This window comes from Neopelma chrysocephalum, unplaced genomic scaffold (genome assembly GCF_003984885.1).
Source record: "Neopelma chrysocephalum unplaced genomic scaffold, ASM398488v2 Primary Assembly neopelma1_23, whole genome shotgun sequence".
In the NCBI taxonomy this organism is placed as follows: Eukaryota; Metazoa; Chordata; class Aves; order Passeriformes; family Pipridae; genus Neopelma; species Neopelma chrysocephalum.
The window spans coordinates 29,560,953-29,581,069 of NW_020897691.1; the positions used below are offsets into that span (position 1 = coordinate 29,560,953).

The 20,117-nt window shown below is 39.5% G+C and overlaps 1 protein-coding gene across 5 annotated transcripts in view; it reads right to left on the reverse strand.

Moving 5' to 3' along the window:
- The window catches only part of PKIB (cAMP-dependent protein kinase inhibitor beta), a 57,936-nt gene that overhangs the window by 19,123 nt on the left and 18,696 nt on the right, over positions 1 to 20,117 (reverse strand). Inside the window, exon 1 of one of the 5 annotated variants that reach the window (XM_027692112.1) lies at positions 2,331 to 2,460. The exons of the other annotated variants lie outside the window; for them this stretch is intronic. The gene's annotated coding sequence lies outside the window, so the exon portion shown is untranslated. Of the gene's footprint in view, positions 1 to 2,330; positions 2,461 to 20,117 lie in introns of those variants that run through there. 5 annotated transcript variants of the gene reach the window in all.

Here is a 20,117-nt window from a genome sequence, read left to right on the forward strand (position 1 = left end):
GAGGGTGGTAAAACATTGGCACAAGTTGCCCAGAGAGGTGGTGGATGCCCCATCCCTCGAAACATTCAAGGTCAGGTCAGATGGGGCTCTGAGAAACCTGTTCTAGGTGCTGATGTCCCTGCCCTTGGCAGGGTGGTTGGACTAAATGACCTCTAAGGATCCCTTCTAACCCAAATCATTCTATGATTCTATGATTCTAAGTACGGCTAGACCCTTAAGGTATTTTAGCTGGGATGCCAGGAGCATTATTCAACTGTATTAATCTTCACGGGCCATTGATGCTTAAGGAAAAGTGGAGGAATGACACCAAAATATAAAGAAGCAATCAAGTCTTGTTCCTACTTGTCATACAAACAATATTTAAGTAGAAATTCCAGATACTGAATCTTTTGGGTTTAAAAGCATAATCAGTTCACTTTCTCCTCGTCTTTTCAATTTTAGTTTAACGTTTAGTCTGCTGTATTCTGAGTGAGAGGTGGGTTTAATTTCGACATGTTAGAGCAGAGCCATCAGAGCCATTCTTCCACAAGGAGTAGCAAAAGCAACAAGCAAGATTGGTCCTAGCAAATATTGCTTCCTTTTGGAGCTGAATTGGATAGGATTTTCATCTTGAAAACTGTTTTTCACTTTAGAAGAATCTGCACTTCCACTACACAGGGGTCTGTTGGAACCATGCCATTCCTGAATCACATCAATTTTAATGAAACTTTTTTACTAGGTTTAGTCAAGAGAGAGATTGCTGACTGCTCCTGAAGAGTTGCTTGCCGGTAGTTAGGGGCTGGCACCGTGTGGGAGGACAGTCAGTTTGAGTTGCTATGGATATGGCGAGTGCTTTAATCACCAGGCTTAACTGGAAACTCCATGGGATTTTTTTTTTTGGTGGAAATATGAGTTGAGCATTTCAAACCAAAACCTGGAAGTGATACTGACTGATAAGTGCAGATCATTGAGGGATTATACTGATGTTGTAGCACTCAAAACATTTACGCCTTGTTTTATGTACTGGCATTTACTTCTGCATTAAGACCTATATATTCAAAAGGTCAAAAATAAGAAGGTTGCTTGCCATGGTCTCCCGACGAGTGCATATCCTTAGAGATGGTGGATTCTCTTTTTCTAAACACCACTCAGCACTGGAGTTCAGTAGAGCCTACACCTCATCCCTAGAGTCTTGCATGAGTCTGGGTGGAAAACTGCATATGGTGAGATTTCAGGGGAGTCTTTCTACAGATGACCTCTTGTTCTTGAAGAGCTACTAAAGGCTACAGGTATGATAGGAAACATTCTTCTACATTTTTATGTCTCACTTTAAAATGAGCAGTTGAAAGGTTTGTTTTATTTATAACTTTTGTTTTTCTTTAAAAAGTGCAGAAATAGTTCTGCATTTTCTTGATTGCAGATGAATAGGGATGACCTTTCACTGAACAGACCTGTATGCTATTCTCATTTTAAAACCATGGGGTACATTCTGTTCCTTATAGCATCAACTACACCAATACAGATTTGTTCAATGACATGGAGGTTTAGGAGAGCACTGTCAGAAAATAAATCTCTGCAGATACCCCTCCAAAAAGCCCTACTTGTTTATGATGACAGACGGAAAAAAGTAAGAGCAAGATTTGTTCCTGCCTGAGAAGTTTCAGCACTCCTCTCTAAACTGCAAAGGGTCCCTCAAATTTGTGATGACTGTGTGAAAGCCAAGTCCAAGCAAAAGCAGCTGTTCCTGCTCATTTCAGAGCTGCTTGTGTCCACTACTCCATCTCAGAGTGCTGATGGTCACAAAGGGCTCCAGAAACCTGGCTGTGATACATACGTCTCCACAGGACTGACCTGACAATATGCATCTTAAAGGCCACATAAATGGTTTTGCCTGATGAATCCCTCTTCCCTTCCCCAGCAGAGAAACTGACCCATTTCTGTACTTCTCAGCAGGGAACTCCCTAAAGCACAGACAACCACAGCCAAAGGACAAAATTTTAACATATAACCTAGAGTCTGTTTGGCTTTTAATCTAACCATATTTATTATACCAATAGAAGCTTGCTCTGGCATTTCAAAGGAGAGCCTAGAAAGACAAAGATGACTTCCACAGTGTATAACGCCCAGTGAACAGGAGTACACTGGCAAGGCTGCAAGTTTAAATTAAGGGGAATTTCTCCGTTTGCTTAGTCTGTTCAAGGCAATAAGAAAACAAACACAGCTCTTTAACTAAACTTCTTTAGGAATGGTAGATGCTTATGAAATGTTGCTAACATATGTTTTAAAAACAGACTTAAAAGAGGTAGAGAATACAATATGGAAAATGAGAGCATAAGAAAAAAGCTACTTACAGGACAGCAAAAAGGGGCTGATGAATACCAGAGACGCCCAGAAACAACTGGAACATGATCTCAATGTCTGGCTTTTCAGCTGACTACAGCAAAACACCAAGAGAAAGCGGAACTATTGCCAAGAGGGAAGATAAACTTGCACACATTTAAAATAAAGGAATGGATTACAAATTCACATAAAGAAGCACATGCCTTACAGATGGACTTCTGGACTTCAGCTTTTCCATTCAGGGCATTTTCTGGTACAAAAATAAGTCCTTACAACCATGTCATTAAAGGAATTCTACATCCTCCCATAACAGAGGGCAAATCTCTCTGCAGCAGTAATGCTGTTATATTCATCCCAAAGGTGGCAACTGCTGCCTGGACATAGTGTAAGCAAACAAGCTTTGGCTGTTCAATGGCATTCTGCTATCCAGCGGCATTCTGCTATCCAAAGAGAGAACATGTAACTGGCATAAAAACTACTTCCATGTTGTTGTAAGATAAATAAGACTTTCCCAATGCATTTTCAGCAAAGGCAAACAACAGTTAAAATTTCAGCATCTACACACAGATTTCACAGCAGACAAGAAAGCTGCCTGGAAATAACCATACTGCTTAATTTTGTATTAGCTGTCAGTTGACTTGCCTGGAGAACCAACCAGCCTGCAAGAAGAGGGTCATCTAGTATGGCTACTTGGCAATCTGCCCAATTCTGCTCCCTAAATGATAAGTACCTGGAAGTTTGTGGTTCAGGTATGCCCTCAGCATCCACACCATAGTCTTTCTTCAAGAGGGGCTAGGCATGAGCTACAGGAAAAAGCCACTGCTTGAGCTATGCCAGCAGCTCTGGCTTCTACTGTCTCCTCAAAAATAACCCGCTGTCACATAACTACCAGAGAAGCAAATTGCCACCAGAAAAGCCTCCCTGCTTTTAAAAATCAGGAAGGCTGAAACAATTTGAAGCCATACAAATAAAAAAAGCTTCTTTTGTGCTGAATATGTCAGCAGGGTAAAAAGAGGAAAGGAACACTGAAGAAAAATTAACTTCTCAGTTGAGGAAATGATTCAATATTCTGTGCCAAGTCAAGACATTCTCCACTGACGTTTTTCAAGGGTCAGTCAGCCACAGGTGAGGGACTGGGGGGAAGGTGAGGTTTTATTTACCATCAAATAGGTTTCTTCAACACAGAGGACCAATGCTGAGTAAAACTTGCATGCTGTAAATCTAGAGCAATCCCATAGGAGTTGTGTTCCTCTGGATGTACACCAGGGCAATCGAGATAGGGATCTTAGTACAAACTGTTCACATCAGCGAATTACTTAGTTACTAAAGTAAAAATGGGACATTTCAGTGGATGTCAGTGGAAACATAAAGTCAGGTAGCAGAAATAGAAAATAATTTGCCTAGATACGTATTCCTTTTCTGTACAGTGTCATCTCGATTTCAAGTATTTAACCTAGACACGAAGAGAAGATAAAAAAGGAAACAATTTTGTTTAAATGGTTCTATTAAGCTAACCTTCAAACAATAATGTATTAATTTGGGTACCACACTGAAATGAAACCACGCTAAAGTCTACACATATCTATTAAACAATTCAGCACTTGCCAAACACAACCTTTTCTTCCCCATATCCTCTCTTGGATGAACATTCTTCCCTCTGCACTTTCATACTGAGAGATAATACTTCATGAAACCCTCTACAAACTTTGCAAAGAGCTCAGAGAACCCCTGCCTGTTTCACAGGTATTAGTCATAAAAATGCTGCTCCAGAAAGTTATTAGAATAATAATACAAAAACCAGCAATGTGAAGTAGATACGGGTTCATCATAGACAGATGATTGGATTTCAAAATATTTCAAAATAAACTGTAACAATTCTCAGCTTCCACCTCAACATTTCTGCAACAGTAGCTGATACAATGAAGAATGCATAAATTTGCAGAAAAAGCACAATCTTCCCTGAAGCTTTTAGCACTCTGTAAAATTAGTTTTCTTCTCGTGCACATTGATTATGGCCATTTTATTGTTTTGCTTAATTAGCACTATCTGGAAAAAACTTCACCTACATAACTGTCTTTGACCATTGGTTACAAGATATGTTTCATTTATTTTAGTATAGTTGGCAGGGCAAAGCAAAAATGGGGTTCTAATTAAGCGCCAGGATCTGAGGAGACTAGTGTGATTACAGGGAGACAGAAAATGTTATCAATTTCTACCTGTTCTACAGTAGCAGAAAGTACGTGGTTGCAACCATGCTGATGCTCACAGACAACCCAGTTAGGGTAATGCAATGTCTACAGCACCATTAGCCCCCTTTCCAACCTGTTTTCTTTTCTTCTATTACCCCTCTCCCCCAATAAATCACGCCTGATATCAGCAGGGAAGCATAAAATTGTGAATGTTATCTCAAGTTAAAATGCTATCTTGTTCCAAATCTGTTGCTCACCTGAAGACCAAACCCCATGCTTTTATTTCAGCTGATACATTATTGGACAAACTGTTAGTACAGGCAGTGCTTTGAACCACATCCTTAGTCCAAAACAGTTTCTTTGCACATGTCCTTTCAAACTTGACATTTTGTGTGTTGATTTTAGCTGCCTTATAGTTACCTAAGTGCTGAGGAGAGGAAGAAAACAACATGCACATACAAAAGGTCTGTTGGTGGGTTCTCTCTTTCCTATTTTGAAGTTTAAAAGCGTATATATCATACATCTTTGCAGCTCTCCAGGGTTTTCTACTAGCTAAAGGATAGATTTTTCTGAGCTGTTACTGCAGCTTCCAAAACCGTGACTCAGAAACCAAATTTTTACACTTAGAAGTTCGGCAAGTGATGTGGTGCCAGATAAATTAATGATCTAAGAGCTTCCTAATATGCATCAGGATGCTTTAATGAAAGTTTGCCTACTACATATGCAAGGACAGATTACATGCTGTAAACTTGGACAAACTTTGTTGGTCTTGCAGCATTGAGAGCATTCAGAGTATCACAAAAGACATGTTTGGATTGTGTAAAGTCCATTCAGACATGTCATCATTTAGTAAACCCCTTTTGCATTTCAAGAAATTAATTTTCCAGATAATTCTACTGAGACCCTTACTTGCTGACTTTTTCTACCATAAGAAGTTCTATTTATTAATTTTTTAATATATGAACAAAGTATTCTGAACTTGAATTTGGTGCACTTGAGAAGCTCAGGTTAATCTTTTTATGGACTTACCAAGCTACCTTGTATTAAGTTTAAAGAAATCAAAATTAGAACATGAGGTCTACAATTGGATCAATGTCCATAAGGTTCTTGGGCTTATAAGATGCATACAAAGGCATTTCAGGTTATTTTTAATGTGCATTTATTTTGTATTATTAGGTATGGACAGCTCCACATCTCCTACACTGAGGAGAAACATTATCCAATTTCTTTTCTCTCTGAATGCTCTTGTCATAGCCATTAAGGTGAGATGACCAGGGATGAAAAGCAGTTCTCTGAGTTTCATTGGATATGAAAACATTTGGGGTCACCCTACAACTGATAAACCCATGCTTTTCTCTAAAGCAAATAAACGTGGAATTAAACCCAGTGCAAGCAGCCAATTGCAAAGTCTAAGTTTTTGTGGACTGCCATGATGAAGGTCCACTACTGCCCCTGGAACTCCTCTTGCCTTTTTTCTTGTTTCACACAGCACAATTCTTAATAGCGTTTGGGAGTGGATTTTCTTCATTCTTCAGCCAAGAGCATGTCTATGTATGACAAGCGCCACAACACCTTTGCTTGATGTAGCAGACCTGCAAAGCATACAGAGGCCAAACTGCAGAACTAGATGCCAAAGTTTCCTCTCCCAAGTTGGATGCTTCAGAAAACTGCTTCAACCTACAAATTTCATACATGAAAGGAGAACCACTCAGAACTAACCAAGAGGTAATATCTGGGAGAAGGGCATGCCTAGGGATCCCACTCATCATGGACTTTGCCTTGCTCTGGGTTGTCAGGCAGCATCTGCAACTACCCACCGCTCACTTCAGCTAACAAAGAAGTTATCACCTCTGCAATGACACCTTCAAATCACCAGGCGCAGTTCATTCCTCCTTCTGAAAACATGCCCAGAGGAATACCTTGTGATTTGAATAAAAACTGCCTTGAGCTGCTGTCTCCTGCATTAATGTTTTGATTCATGGCAGGGAAGAAATGAAGTTGAGCAATAGCACTTTCCACTGTGCAGAAGTATTTTAACTGAAATGCTGCTCTTTTGATGTCAACTGAATTTTTGCCTTATTCTTTCTTTACACTTTAACCTCTAATGCAATGCTTTCTTTGAGGGGGAAAAAATGTATGCCACTGAAGTTGGGAGTCAGGACTGGCATTAGTCAGGCCACCACCTGAAACACAGAGGAAAAATATTATGCTTTATACCTAAGGAAACTTGCTTCTGTAATTTATGCAGTGACTATTTTTTATACAAGAAGAAAGAGGCCTTGGAGTCAGGCCAACATTCACAACTTCCACATTTGCAGCTGAGCACCATAATTACTGTGCTTGTTTTGTCCCCACAAACCATGAATTCTTATGTGTCCTTTTCTCTAATTAGCTCCCAACTAGATGAATAAAATTTGTCAGCAGCACTGAGCTTTTAGAAAGGGTTAAACCAACATGAGCAAAACCAAAACAAAATCAAACCAACCCAAAACACTGTATGTTTATTTAAGTAAGACTTGACACTTAAAAAGCATCGACCATGGTGCATGGAACATGCTGAGTGTTTCTATGAAAGAATATTTTCCTTGCATTGCCAACATTACATTACAAAAATACTGCTAAAGAAAGCACTCAGGAGGACCCCAACAAGACACTGTTCTCCTGGGGACAACAGCTGCAAAACATCTTAGGACATTTACATGCTTCTTGCAACTGAAAGTGAATGAGACCAATCACAACACAGACCTGCTGATCTGATGACAGCACAGTTGTAATTGTCTCTGTTGGTACATGCTATGTTAACTAATAGTTTGATTTTTCCTATCTCCCTGGTGGAATGGTTAATAGAATTTATCCCTGTTAGTGAGGAGTTGCCACATATAGAAAGAAAGGAACAGGATTAAAAGAAAGTTGAAGAGTCAGTTTTCAATTGTATGTATTATTTACATGTATCAAACTCAAACAGGGATTATTTATTCTGGAAAGAGTTTTAGACAGTTTTAATACAACTACACTCAGGGAAAAAATATGCCTCTTACCAGCCTTTGGTGATGTTTAAATCATGGCATACATTAGTTTGTGAGAAATAATGGAGTTCAGAGTTCTTAAAAAAGGAAGTTGGTGTAGCTGTTGGACACACACAGCACTAGAGATAAACAGACCACTAACGTCCAAAATAAGCAGAAGTTGTTTATGCAATTATTTTGGAAACTCTAGGCATCAATTTTTGTGTTTATAATTCCTACATCACATGTGTCTCCTACTGCCACCTCAATCCCCAAACACTGACAAAGCTGTACCAAGTTCAAGAGCTGGATCATCACATAGTGAAGCCTTTATGATGCCAACACTTCATCATAAATCATACATCTGTACTTCATCATACATCAGAAAATGCCTCTTGTTTTGTTCCCCTCACCAAATAGAAGACTGATTTACCCAGGTTCTGAAAAGTTTAGCTCACATTGCTCTTTTGGAGAGAAGTTCTCAGGCACATCCCAAGTTAATCACTGAATTTGAAGTAAGTGAACTCTTAGCAACTGCTAAGAAAACAGTAATGACCAGTTCCCAAGGCAGCATAACTGGATAAAATGAAGTGACTTTTTAGAGACAAACTGACCATCCTACCTCTCTGACAACAAGGAGCTGTGTTTTCTGGGAGAGACTTTGCTCACCTTATTGTAAGCCAGTCTAGCAAATTTCGTCTCCAAAGCAACATTTTTAGGGGGAAAATGTAATACCAAACATTCAACAGTGGCCTAAGAGCAAAAAAGAAGTGTTCTTGTTATAACTTTTGTTATATACTTTAACACATTGGAAACTGAGTCCCTTTAATTTTAGGAAAGAAAATAAATTCTGCCATTTTCCTAACTTTATTTCACATTTTATTATAAAGTTATTATTTCAGACTACTCATGGGCAAATTTTAGATGATGTCTTTGTATCTGCCCATTCTGTATGGATTCTGACTCTACTGGTGAAGAAAAGCACGAGGTTTCTGAGTTTTTCTCAATGTCAGCTGAGGAGGGTAAAGGAATGAATAATATAAATTAGGAAAAGTATAAACTAGTTCAACTTTATGCTTTTTAGTCTTCTAAAAAATAGTTCTGTGAATGAAAATGAATTAGGGTCACCACTTCTGGGACAACTAAAAAAATGATTTAAATCAAAGCAAGGAATCTTACTTGACTTTGCTGAATACTTTCTGAACAGATGGGGTACATGAGACATGAAGAAAGGTCTGTGAGGAAGCAGATTGTGGTAGCTTCTCAGAAGCCACACTCTGCTGATGCTTGCTTCAGAATAACAACACAGATAAATTTCAGGATAGACTAAAATGTCTGTCTCCTGAAAAAAAAGAACAGTCATCTCTTTCACAGTGAAAACAACTTAACAAAACACAGTTCTTCAAAACTAAGTTCTTCTGTTCAGATGGGAGTAAATGGATGAGGTAGTCAGGAAGAAATCAGTAACTTTCACTTCCAGCACTGGTTAGAACCATCATATTCACCAAGCAGATTTACAAGGCCACAAGGACAGACTGCCATAGGTTTGAACTCTGGTACAGAATCAGTCAAGATGATGACTGGGTGTGAAATATGTTTTACACTTCTCTGCCAGTCTCTTGCCAATGAGTCCTGGGTTTGCTGTATGGGGTTTAATTTTTTTTCCATCTGTCTTTTTGCCTAAATGAACATATATCCAGTGTCTTTGGCTCATTTCCTGGTCCTGCTCCCAGAAATTGCTCCACTTCATTTTGGACCTGAATACAAGTTCTTTGAACTTACTTGATGCTGGAACACTAGACAGTATTATTTCTTCATTTTCTGAGGCAGAAGGAAAACTTCATTTTTGTTATACTAAACTCCCTCAGCTAAATGTTTGTTGGAATTCCATTCTGCCTTCCTGCTAATTACTGCTATGGTTTCTTGCCAGCCATCATTTTAAAAAGTCAAATACTAGCTTCCAGATGAGCAGCAATGTGAAAGACAACAAAGAATCATTCTAAATAAAATACATGGCAGCATGAAAGGAAAGCAAATGTTTTCCTGTTGGGACAGTTGCCTACAAGTCCTGGCTAAGCAACTGCCTTGTGAAGACAAGGTGGGGTTTTGCCAAAATGGGAGTTTGTTCACATCTCAAAACCAGTACACTTTTCATCATGTCATGGTTCACTTGGTGAAGAACAGCATTCCTTCATTCCTTGTAGGTGTCTGAGAGTGGGACAGGAAGAGGTGTCTGGGACAGAGGTAGAAGTAGAGGACAAATCTAGGCTGAAAATTTGGTGATATAAAATCATAGAGTAATTCAGGCTGGAAGTGACCTCAGGAGGTCGTCTACTCCAACCTCCTACTCCAAGCAGAATCAATAATTAAATCAGATCATAGTCCTTGAGAATTCGTCCTTTCAGCTATTGAATATTTTCAAGGATGGAGACTCCACAATCTCTCTGTGCCAGGGTTTGACTGTCATCATGAAGAAAAGACTTCTCCTTACCTGACATCTGAATCTGTCCTGTTCTAGTTCATGACCATAGTCTCTTGTTCTCCTGCTGTGCAACTCTGTAAAGAGCCTGCCTCCATCCTCTCAGTAACACCTTACAGGTATGGGAATGCTGCTCATAGGTCCCCCCAAATCTTCTCCAAGCTGAAAAAGCCCCAGTCCCTCATCGTCTTCCCTGACCAACCCGGTGGTCTCCTGCTCCAGTTTATCAACATTCTTTTGATAAGGCAGGAGCAAAACTGGACAGTCTTCTATACACAGTCTAATGAGTGCTGCCCAGGATGTTTACTCACCTTCCTTGGTGAGTAAAATTTGGCTTGCTGCAGGCAATGCGCAAAGCAGAATAAGATGGTTCCTGTTACCAGGAGTTTTCAGGTTGAGTGGCTCACCCTGACAGGTGTGCAAAAGATGGGGAACTATCCACTGATCCAGCAAGATTTTGTATTCTAAGAGTCTCCACCATTTGGAAACCAGGCATGGTGACAGATTTCCAGTTCGGCTGTGAGACATATAGAGCAGAGCATGTGGTACTCCAAATCAGGCATCAAAAATCAGCTCTTTTATTCTGAACAGGACTGGCACCGAGTCTGGTTTCCAGATGGTTTTCTGTTGTGTGTTTCTGTTGCTTAGAGGAACACAGCAAAATCAGACAGGGAAGCCCTTCCCCACAGAGAAGTAAGGAATCAGGGAAGCTGAAGTAAAAACCTGAAGAATAAGGCAATAATTAGAATATTACATCACTTTCCATGTCAGTTTTCTTCAGTAAGGAACCAGCTATGGAAGCTCTCACTTTTATGCCAAACAATTCAGTGTTTGACTCTTCTGTCTGTAGTAGCTTTGGCTGGCTACAGTCTTATTTATAGTTAAATGCAAAGCAATCCATTAAAATGCTTGTTATGTCTTTATTAAAAAATGTGCTCTTTTAAAGGACAGCTCTTGTTTACCATCCCCTCAGATTTAAATCAAACTTCATATCAGTGTTTGTGCTCTGCACTATACAAAGTCTGATTTCTTTTGTTCTCTGTCTGCTTTTGATATTTAATTTTTAAAATTGTTCAATGACTGTATTAGGGTCTGGTTTAGTAGTTTCCATATTTGGAAATGTTCCTTACAGCTCATTGATCTCACATTCATTCATGAATCTCATTAAAAGTCAATGGGAAATTTCAGTTTAAGAATGTGATCTTTGGAGTAGCTCTGGCTTCTAAAAGATCCTTAGCACAGCTGAAGAGCACATACTTACTAAAGCAGGGGCATGACAAAATTGACTTAAAGGACTGATAACTACACTCACCTCTAACTATTTGTTGGTGTTCCATTTATTTGTTGTATTAATTGTCCATTTATTACCTAACAAAAGACAACTCAAATACAAGAGAGGATAATGTAAAATCAATAAACTGAAGCACAATATACAATGAAATGCCTTTTTAACTCCAAGTTGTAGCACTACCCACCATTGTACCGCATAGCTCCAGTACATAGGAGAAGTTGATTGCATGTCCAGTTTTCGTAGCTGCATCCTTAAAAACAAATACTTAAGCACTCTTATTTTCTAATTTATTCTTTAAAAATAGCAGATGAAGGCTTAAGCAAGACTACCAGGACACAATAGGTCCAAATGTTTAACTTTCTCTTTTAACTCTGCAGAGTACTGAGTATTGCTGACTTCTACAGATACAGGGGAGATGTAAAGTCATTTAGCAACTTAAAGGATTAAGCCCTGTTAAATTATAGGAATGCGCAGGACCTCATCAGAAAGGTTTCTTTCACTGGGGAAATCTTATCTAACAGTAGATTTTTCCCTGACATCTGATTTCCTGTAACAGATGGGGTCACGTTTTTGTGGGTCTTTTGTGCTGCTGTGGCCTTGCACCCAGGCATCTGAGCAGACAGAGCAAAGATACAGCAAATTATAAAAACCAGGATTCCCATACCATCCTGCCTAAGGGCATGCATAGGAGGCTGAGCCTGGGGCTCATTGCTGCTGCTTAGCAGCAGTACCTGGGATACAGGAATCAGGGCAGGAATTACATTACCCTCTAATTCTACTGCTCTTTCAGCATTTGCCTCTTGACCTTCAACTCATCTCAGAGTTCCTCATTCCTTGCCTATTTTTCTCTTTACCTTCCATCTTACTGATACGGAATTCTAGGTAATAAGCTTTATGAGTTTATTACTTTTTCCTGTCACCTACAACTTACTTGGCTTGAAGCAGAAACCCAGGAAATCTACAGACTGTGGTAGCCAAAATGTCAAACTATTTTTGCAGAGACATAAGCAGTATATGGACAGAGAGGCAGATTAACCTGTGCTCCTAACCCTTCAGAAGCAGCACTGTAAAAAGGCAAATGTGTGGTTGCAGGACCCACGAAATACAAAGGGTGAACGGCCGCGTTTTGAAGGGTAATTTAATGTGAAGGGTAAATTAATTCCCTGGTCAGAGATTTGCTGAAGGTAGAGAACACCTTTCAGGCTTGCCACTGTCCACAGCACAGCCACGCAGATGCCAGTATGTCAGTAAAACACCTTTTTTCACATGCCCTAGCACAAGGTGGACACAAGCAGAGCCACATAGACATCAGCAGAGCTCCAACCAGCCCTATCTGCTGGTCTGAGATCCAGAAAGAGCCATAGATTCAAAAGGGGAAGGCAGGGAAAGTGGCCAAAAGGATTTAGTCTGTCCTCTTATACTGTAGAGCCCATTGTGCCTGTTTGTCACACAAAAAGGAAGAGAGGAAAGAAATCTCCTCCAAACATCAGTATGCAATCTTCCACAGCTTGCAGTCAGAATCAGCAAATTCTCACAGACAGACTTAGGTCTGAGTGAGGCTACAGCTTATTTCTGTGCAGGTTATGTACTGTGCATGGGTCTTTTAAAGCACAAATATAGTTTCTGATATCCTACCTAAACAAGTGGAGTGGTCACCATAGTAACACCTGCATCACATGGCACTGAACACCTGATACCAATCAATCTTGAAAACATCTTTTTAAAGAAACAGCCTCCTGGAAAACTGCAGATGAATATTTCTTGCTAAGACTAAGAAGATGCTCTTACAACAAAAATGAAAATTTTACCTTATCGTCTTCTCATCTGACTCTCCCTCCATAAAATCCCGTTCTCTATCAGCTTATAAAGGTGATAGAAAATAAACAAGGACAATGTTTCTGTGCTGAGAATAGTTACAAACAACAAAGTACAGCTGGCACATAAATGATACTTTGCATTTTTTCCCAGAGCATGAACTGCAGCTTCTGAGAATACAGACATGCTCTGGTTCCTGAAACAAAATATCAACATGCTTACTAAAGTGCCTCTCCACCTTCCTAGAACACCAGATTTCCTTCAAATGTTAAAAAAATCCCAGAAATTTCATCAGCTTCTTTCTCCTTTTTTGCTTTCCAGGTCTGAAATTCAATTTTGTTGATTAGCATTGTGTTTCTCTCTGTGGGTATAAGGAGAAGAGTATGTTTAAGGAAGTGATGTTTGCACTTAGCTTGGTACTTTGGATTTCTGAAGTGCATTCTGCCACCAGCCCTCCAGACACATCCAGCAGCCAAAGAGCAGATGAAGTTGCCGAAGTCCCTAGGGTTTTTGGCACGTTGCTTTTTTTTTTACAGCTCAGTTCCACCCTAACAGCCTATCTGTGCTGTGACTGATCCTCGGCCTGTTTCAACAGCCTCTTATTACCCTAGCAAGAGCATTGCTACGGGTTGATGAAAATAATCTCAGCAAGTAACTCATGTACGAAGTTCCACCAGTCTCAGCAGCATTTCCAACATAGCCTTGCTATTTCCTATTTTATTCTATCCCAAATTATCACTACTTTCATTATTTCAAAGTCTTCTGCTTCTTAGTTTTCCTTTGAAAAAGACTGTTTCTCTTCAGATGGCTTCCATCTTTGTCATCTTCCATTCCATATATATTTTCTTTTTCAAATAAGTCACAGCTATAATCATCTATTCTGACAGTGCCTCTCCTTTATTTCATAAGATTTCAGAACAGGAGAGCCACTGAATCTGTAAATTCCATTAGATATCCAACTCCTATAAAGCTAGTAAAAAATTTGCACAGAAATTCTTTCAGCATCCTGGAGATGTGTGTAAAACCAACAGAAGTAGACACTGCATAAGTCCAAGGAGGGAATGAGACATCCTTTCATAAACCTACTGAATACACTAGAACCTGCCCCCTGCCTTGCCATTGCTGACCCACCAGAACAGATTACGTGCACATGAACTGCTACCACAGGTTGTTTGAGCTCATCTGGGTGACTGTACACTAAAATTGATTAGGAAAATGCTTCCACAACTTATTTCCAGAGAGACGGTCATATCCGGAACTAACTACTTAAATCATCAGATGGCCACTTAGAAAAGATCTCACTATTGCTGCTCAAGTAGAGTGCTATCAAGATTTTGTAAGAAAGGAAGTGCAGTAATTGTGTGATTATGGTATGTATAAGTCACTTTGCATGCGTCACAACTGAAATGTCAAATTGTACTTGTTTTGCTTAAGTAGGAAAAAAATCCAGTTGTCTCCAATTTTAGTATAATACGGGCCTCTACCTAGAGGTGTGTTTCAGAAGAAAAGCCAGGAGCAGAGAGAGCTAAGATGCATGTTACTTTGAAGCTAGAAAAATAAAGGGAATTGGTGGTATGTAAACATTTGTGGCAATTGTTTTCTGCCCTCATGTTGTCATGCAAATAACTCTGAGCAGCTGTATGAGGTATTTGTGCTGTCTGTGACACTCTACAAGACAGCGCTTTCTACAAGTCAGTGCTAGCAGTCATGCAGTCCTGGTATATATAAGGAAGCCAGGCTTTAAATCTGCTTTCATAGTGTGGAAGTTACATTTATTAAGTAGTTGTTCTGATGCATGTCTCACAGTAAATGGCATTATTGTTCAACAGGGCAACAGACTGCAATGATAGAAATATTCTCCAAAATCAAAATGAAGAAGTCAGTAACGGCTTATTGAGTTTTAAGCTGTGCCAGGGTCGAATTATGGTTTTCAAACTGCAGAGGAATCAATGGCAGAAGAGATCTACTGACTCCATTGATTTTGGCCAGGATCGGAGACCATACTTCAACTACGATCAATATCTTTTGCAAAGATAAGTGGCAAGGGAATATCAGGAAAGTGCAAGTAAGTTGTCACAGCAATTGAGAAAGCTGTCAGTGGCTTCCTGCGATTTATCAGCCTGTAAGAAACTACTCAAAACCTCCCCTGCCCAAACCCTTAGTTTAAAGACAACAACGTAATCCTTGCAGTGAAACACAAAACAAGTCCACCCTCGCCCTGAAAGAGCACTGTCATAAATAACTAATTAACCACACAATTCAGCTTGGAAGCTGAACGTTGTACGTGCCACCAGAAAATTATGATTCCTTTGTTTTCCATATCCATTTATAAATGAGGGGTCATTAAAAAAATAGCAGCGAGGGTGAAAACCACCACAAATATTTTCATTACCTTCTGTAGCAGGTCTTCATATGCTTTCACTGACAGGAAGATCACAAATCTTTCACCTCTACACAGCTGACTCATCAGAGCTGTAGAAGCTGTCAATACTGCAAATTTTGAAATGCTTACTGTTAAGGCTGCTACTATCCTTATGTGTATGAACTTCAAACACCAAATACCAGACTGTGAATATGGCATGTGCCTTTTAGGCTGGGGTTCATTTTTTAGTGTTCCCTTAGTAATAAAATCTTTATGTAAGCACATCTACACTGTGACTCTTTTTTATCCCCTGATGCTGTGCAGTAGAAATAACTAAGAAAATAGCTTACTAAGAGTTATTTATACAAGTACAAACCCAAACCCCTGGATTTGATAATATATTTTTCTTTTGTACTAGTGTAAGATAATAGTGAAATAAAATCAGATTGATAAAAATTTGATTCATAAAGAGAAAACGGGATCAGAACAGCAGAACCTTTAAGCAAAGTAAGTCAGAAAGTCTGCTCTCTGAGTTCTCCTTTCATATTCAGACTTCCATCCCTGGCACCTAAGGTTAAGATTTTTTTGCCCTAGTCCAGTTATAATTTCTGAGTCTCACTACTATCACCTAGACACATCTGACACCTTTTTTTCTCCTCCTCAAAGAAGAGCAAAAGGTAAAGATAAAGGCTGGATTCTCTGACAGGGTTTACCTTCACACTGTGATTAATGAAGCTGATGCTGTACTGAATTTTAACTTGAAAATGCTAAAAACAACAACATCCCTCTGACACAGTGTGGAAGAAAGGCACCAATTCACCCCCTTGCCAGCCTGAAATTGCTTAGAAAGGCTCAAAAACATTTCAAGACAGAGGGTCTCCCTTACTCCTTTAATTTCCCTACGAAACCTTTTAGACATAAACCATTGATCAAGTCTGGCACTAAAATTGAGCTCAGCTATACCTAGGCTCCAATAGGAGTTTAGAAAGCAAGGGAGTCCTCCTAGAACCTCATGACTCAACGGGAGTATCTTCCTTACCTTTTACATCCTTACCCTCTTAGATCCCTGGTCTCCATGTAAATCATTTAAAATTGATTCTAATCTGATTTTTCTTTGTATGCTTTATCTACATAGAAAGTCATAGAATGAACCTTGCCATCAAACTTTGTCAAGATGCACCTACACAAATTGAGATTAAACCTGCTTTTGCCAGTACCTTGGACAGTGATTCTTTAAGTGACCTAAACCACTCATTTGCAACAGTCTCCTAAGAGAGCATCCATGGTAACAGTTTTTACTCTTTGCCTCGTTCTGCCTTCAGGTGAGTTTGCATCTGTGTTAGGAACAGCCTCCTAAGTGCTGACCTCTACTAAGAGGCATTTTATGCCAGCTGTTGAGATGCACAGGATTACTGGCTGAGTACAGCTCCACTGAAGGGGAGGGACCAAACTTCGGTCTACAGACAAACCATTCTCCATGTGCTTCCTATTCCCATGACCACAATTATGACATCGTATTGGCTGTAAGAGGTAAACTTGTTCTTTCTTCTGAAATATGCAAACATGGCATCAATTTAGACTGTGCAGTGCTTTTACAGAACATCTTTAATGCCCATGTAGAGCAGCTTTAGAAATTCACCTGTTCTTTTTGAGAGATGTGTAGACAGGATCTCTCCAATGAAAAAATCCTTTATTGCAATTCCTCCTGGGTTCAGTATTGATCTGGAGGACTGTTTCCCCACTGCAGTGTGGTGCCCAGTCTCTGGCGGTTTTGAAGCAAAAAGAGGTGTCTATGTTCAAGAAATAAAGATGTTATCTTAATGTGGGTTGAATACTTGATCCAACTCATGCCAAAGTCAGGGAGAGCATTTCCAGGATCTCACATGCAGGACAGGGCTCTAAGAGGGGGATTTTGTATATGTTTGGACTAGCAGCAAGGAATTCTGCCTTCTGTGAAGCATCTTTGAACCCTGAGAGGATGCACAATGGCTTAATCCTCCTCACACAGCCTATGCTGAACGTGAATGATATTGGCAGGAATGATTTCTACATTGTAAACTTGTATTTCAGGAGTTTATCTTTCAAAAATGGATGAAGCTTATCAATTTGCATATTTTTACCATTCCCAGACACAGAGATATGTGGGCTTTACATTTGAACAGATAATGAAGGTCAATTCAATTTCTGATCCCATGTTGCAGCTACTAAGCTAAACAATTTGTGTCATAAGCCTCATCTGCAGTGAAATATGTAAAAAAATGACATTTCATGAGTTCTTTTATCAAGGTTAAAAATATGTCTATAGCTGCTTTGTAGGTTATCTTATGCTTAAGCCACATCTGCTTACAGTTGTAGTTCTTTCCTCGACCAGTAAGTTGCATAAGGGCATTCTACCACTTTCATAAGAAATTTCACAGATTCAGAGAGAAAAAAACCCCTTTCCATACCTGGGTATGTTATTAATACTTATTGATGAGCATTTAAAACTCTAAATCTGTTTTAAACACTCAAGAATGAGCAATGAAGGAAGCTTGTTTTCAGTGGCAGAAAAACAGTTTTTCAAAAACAAATCTGTCTGTATTAATGAGGCCTAATTAAGCAACTTTCCCTTAACAGTCCTGGCTGAAAGCGCATACTGAATTACCTACTAATTTGCAGAACTGCTGAGTATGTACTTCTCATGTGGAATCTGTAGGAATTTAAATGAAATGATATAGTGCAAACATAATCTCCTGTAATTAGGCTTTAGTTTTAATTACACAAGTTCAGATGATTTGTTAACATATATTTTCTTCAGATCTTCAAACACAACATTAAGGAACTCTGCTCTCCTTGCAATAGGAGAGAGTTCCTGTTTCTTCCAGAATTGTGACAGGTTCCTGTTCCATTCTCTTCTTCTGGGACATTTCAACGTACACCTTTAGTACAATCGATAGCTAGATCATTTGAGGGGTGTTCACTGCACACACACCCTTTCTCACCTCAGTATTTCTGTGTGTGCTGAGAGGTACAAGAGCCATGCTTTTGTCTTCAAAATTGCTTAGGCCTTAGCAAGGCAATGGCAACATCCCTGTATACTTGAAGTGGACAAGAAAGCAATGGCTACAGCTGGGGTAGGGGACAAGGAGCAAATCACACCAGCTGGCAGAGGTTGATGAGAAGGAAGCAGTTAAATCCAAAAGAGAGGCAGCAGTGAGGGCTGGTTTGAGAAGATGGTGGCTATCATTCCTGATGTCCTGTCCCTTGGTCAATATCTCTGTTAGAAACCAACACTGCAAATTCACACAGATTTATGGTTTGCTTTCCATTACACACGATCTTAGCATTTCAAATGTTCACAGAATTAAGAGGCAACAAATTTCAACTATTTCCAAGACAGAACTTGCCTGATTTCATGCAAGTGGCTTTAGGGAGCACTTCTGGATGTCTGTGGCAAATCTACCCTGGATTTGAAAACTGTTCTATCTAAATAAATGATTGAGAGGTCAAAGAGGTAATTGATAACATTGAGAAGGTCTTAAAAAACCTGAAGCAAGCAAAAATCTATCAACAGCAATTAAAAAATACTGTGTCTGGCTCCAATAACCAGTGAGCTGCTGAGCACTGGACACATGGAGAATATACAAAGGGATGCACCTTCATGGGTTCATAGTGTTTTTCCTTATTTTTTACCTCTCTCAGCAACAACACACTATACACTAGACTGCCATTTGATAAGAACCAGCTCAATTGTCCTCAACTGCTCTAGAGGAAAATATGAAAACAAACTCCCCACAAATGAAATCCCCATTATGTCAGTTCAAAGAAAGTGGAAAAGTTCCATCCCTTTCCTTACCAAAGAGCAATCCAAGTCATTTAGTCACCATTGACTTAAGTAAACTCTTTTCTTTCTGTGACAAGGCATAACATCATGTTTGTAACAAAGAGAAGTCTACATAAAAACATTTTCAGTTCTGATTTCAACCTCCAGAACTTGGTGTGAGAGATCACCTTCAACTAAGCCCACAGCAACCCCCTGCAGAGGGGCAGGACTAGTCTCTCCTATGGCAAGAAGAAGTCAAATATGTCTGCTGATTTTGGAGGTAAAAAGCAGAATGTGAAAGTGGAAAATTACAAGGGTATTTTGTGCTAAGACATCAGCTTTCTGATGAAAAGGGAAAGGATCCCTTTAACTCTTCATTCAGTTTAGTTTTTTTATTTCAAAGAAGAACTAGACAATGAAAGAGCACTCTAAAGATTGAAAGAGATCAGTCACAAAAGAACATAAGATTATCAATTTTGTCTTCCTATTGAAACTGTGTTACCTCTTCACTTGTGCTAAACTCTGCCTAAATGGTAAAATGGGAAATTTCAAAGTGCACAGAGATGAACATGTAGGTTTTTCCATATTGATCACCCCTGAAGCCCAGCAACTCTCTGCTGATGGCTGCAGAAGCAGCCCTGCAGTGCTGCAGGGTGCTCTTCTGAAAGGACAACAGGAGCAACCAACCACCAAAGAAATGCTCTTTAAAGCAAGGTGATGATGAGGAAATTTAAAAGTCAAATGCCCCAAAGAATCAACGATTGCTGTCCTGTCTACAGAGACATCTCTGATATTGGGTAGGCAGAAGATGACAATTTATATTCTGTCTTTGCCATAAATCAAACCATCAGCATA